This window comes from Coptis chinensis, chromosome 1, assembly GCF_015680905.1.
Source record: "Coptis chinensis isolate HL-2020 chromosome 1, ASM1568090v1, whole genome shotgun sequence".
NCBI lineage: Eukaryota > Viridiplantae > Streptophyta > Magnoliopsida > Ranunculales > Ranunculaceae > Coptis > Coptis chinensis.
In genome coordinates, this window is record NC_141456.1 from 30,782,425 (window position 1) to 30,785,708 (window position 3,284).

Consider the following 3,284-nt stretch of genomic DNA (forward strand, 5'->3'; position numbering starts at 1 on the left):
GAATGGTGAGGGTGCGGTGGTAATTTTCGGCCCGATCCGCGAGGCAATCTCGGTTCAAGATTTCCCGGTGAACCATGCACCGTTGTTTTCCGATTTTACCGGGGAGATGAAATGCCGTTGTTGTTGTTCAGACACACAAAATCCCCAAAGCTTTTAGGGCTCCGGGTGGGCCTGTGACCCACGACCCCCATGGGCTGTCACCTAACTTCGGTTTGGTCAACCGTTCGGCGACCGCAGACTTTCCGGGATCGACGACATCCGAGTGGACTAAACTCTCACTCCTCGGCGTCTAAACCTCATCGAGGTAACATGTAACCCCACTCGAAGCTAATCACCATACAAATACGGTGACACTACAAGCATGGTTATCTAGAAAAGTAGAAAAGGAATTCCCGGACTACATCCAATGATGCATCCCTTTAAAGGTGGCCCACCACCTCGAAGGTGTACACCACGGTTGGAATCCTAGAATGAACTAGCCTCCTCGAAATCGACAACAGCGGTTCCTTCTTTATAGGAATTCACGGTTCCTTTTCTAAATCCCCTCGTGATAAACATAGTAATATCTATATATATATATACTCGTATTACCGATTGTTTTCAAATACTCTAGTTACATATCTAGTTTTTCTTTTAAAACTGTTGATTATATAGGTGTGAGTTCACGGATTTCCAAATCGAAGTAGAACAACCTATGACTCCCAAACGGGCGATCATAGTAAATAACAACCGATGATTCCCAAACGCTGAATCATCGTAAAATATTCTTCCATCCGGGACCAATCGAACTTCGCACCTAGTTACAAACAATCGGGGTAATCCTTACCCGTTTAAAAATCCATCTCTCTGTCTCCTTACGAGACAAGAGACGAACCTTTCCCCAAAACCAGTTTTTCACTTTTAACAAAGAAAACAATCCCTCGCTACCCCGATTTTCACAAAAACCATTTCTTTTCACACAAAAAGCTATCCATATACTTAATTCATATCGAGGAAAACTACAATGCAAAACATGAATATCATATATACATGCATGGTTGATCATGAAACTATTTCTTAACATTTTAAACAACTCAAATCATGCATGAAAATAAGCAGACTATATATTGGTATGTAGGTTCCTACCTTAGCAAGCTCCGTTCTCCTCAAGCCCACTTAACCGAATCGAGCCCGCTTAACCGAATCCCCTCGTATTTACTCCTACACATCATATATATATATCGTCGACCATTAGAAGTTATCAAACGAACGAGAATTCTTATATACGAACGTCGAAAAGAATCTCGACGCTAAGTATTTGGTTTCGGGTAAATTTTTATCTAACTACCGTTAACAGAGCTACAGGCCATTTCTGGCACTGTTACTCTGACGGTCTCTACGGGCTATTTCGACCATGGCAGGCCCTCATATCGACGTCAATCCTATCACGTCTCAATTCAAATTCCAAATTTTAACTACAAACAAATTCCACTCTTCAATTCGCATTTAATCCTATTCTACTAAGTGGGTGTTCTTTCTCACTCACTCGATACTCAACGTGCTCGTAAACAAGTGTGAACTAACATCAATGCTCTAAATTAGATTGAATATTTAAAATTCTTACCGAGTCAGCAACCAAAATCGCTCCTAGCTTGCTGCTCCACCGATATCGCTCAACTCATTCCTCTCCAAACCAGCTACTGCCGACATTCAACACCCAATTCCAATTATTATTATCATTTTTTTCCAATACATCACAATCCCATCCAAATTTCAACACTCCAACCATAATAACTTCATCAAACAGAGTATAGAACTAGAGAATATCAAAATCTCTTACCAAATTAGTAAGAATGCTTCATTCCGCTTTCTTCTCGGCTGATTTCGTCAAGCCATTCCTCTCCAAATAGCTACTGTCGACCTAACAACCACCCAATTTTAATCATCCTTCATCAATACAACCAAATAGAACGAAATCGAGTTCAAATTATTTGATTGAGGCAAAACTAACTCACCTCTTATCTCGATTTAAACCCGGTATGCTCGAATTCACTTCTACTCCAACTGCTACTGCTGAAGTATACACCCACCCCATTCAATATCTTCAGTAACACATCCAATCCATCAAAACGAGTTTAAACTATCGATTGAAGCAATTTAAACTCACCCGGCAGCGGCGGCAGCGGCGGTACGACACAAATCCAATAATTTTTGAATTCCCACGCTTGGTTGAGTGTTGCTAAGGTTTGGGGGTTTCAATTCCTTGTTTGAATCACTGAATTTGGGGAAGAAGAGAGTTTCTCTCTCCTAGGTTTTAGAAAGGGCGAAAATTGGGGAAGAAGAGGTGCGTTTTTTCTGTTTCGCGATTTCAGTTGGTGCGTTTTTCGATTTTTCAGTTTTCGCGATTTCGTGGGTTCAATTTGGGCCGATATATTTGGGCCCAAGCCCAATATATCATAATTAGCCTTAACGTCCTACTTAGACTCCTAACCCCCACTAATTCGACTTAGCGTCTTGATTATTTTTCGGCCCATCCCGCTAAATTTAGTCTTCTATATTCTATCTCACCGCAGGCTATACAATAACCCACTCCTGCGCGTAAACTGGTAACTCGTGCCAGCTTCGCACGCAGACAACCGCTAACCGGCATTTTATCAAATTTTTTGCATATGGGTCGCTTACCTAACGCGACTTATGAGTCGGAGTTAAGTTTCCTTAAGTTACGTACGTTTGAAAAATAAACCCGACAACCAATTTACATAACCGACCCTAGAGTTGATATGAAATTTACAAAATTACCCTTAATAATATTTCAGGCCTTTACAGTGCTATTCTTATGGTTCGATATAAGGTCATTTTATTCATTTTCCTGATTCTGTTTCTTACGGTCTTCAAGGAAATGGTAAACTTTATCCTCACACACTACTCACTTGCCCTGTATTTTTTTCATTCACACGTTTGTATACAATTTTACTATTTTTTAGTCATTGATGTGAAATTAGTCTCACAAACTTGTCTCTAAAGCTTCAACTTATTTTTGCTAGTCTGCTAATACAAGCTTCGAACTTGAACGACTTTTTACTGGAATACTATTATTCCATTCAAGTTTTAACAATGGAAATCAGGGGATACCCTTGATTTGTTTTATTTCATATGTTAATGGGAATAACTTACTACCGAAATCCATTAGATGAGAAAATGTTGTGAAAAAAAAATTAAATTTTTAAAGAAAGAAAACTCATCGGTGATTGTTGCTCTTCATTTATGAAAGATGTGTGGTAATGAAGGTCATTGTCATTCTCAAC

The 3,284-nt window shown here is 39.6% G+C and overlaps 1 long non-coding RNA gene across 2 annotated transcripts; it reads right to left on the minus strand.

Moving 5' to 3' along the window:
- Positions 1 to 1,120: 1,120 nt before the first annotated feature.
- Positions 1,121 to 2,784, minus strand: LOC147523421 (uncharacterized). 2 transcript variants are annotated; one of them, XR_015196418.1, is made up of 5 exons: positions 2,147 to 2,784; positions 1,995 to 2,052; positions 1,820 to 1,900; positions 1,604 to 1,679; positions 1,121 to 1,200 (listed from the first exon to the last, which is right to left on the minus strand). It is a non-coding gene; the product is annotated as an uncharacterized LOC147523421 (long non-coding RNA). The 2 variants fall into 2 exon arrangements; XR_015196417.1 differs by having other exon boundaries at positions 1,995 to 2,774.
- Between the last annotated feature and the right edge of the window lie 500 nt (positions 2,785 to 3,284).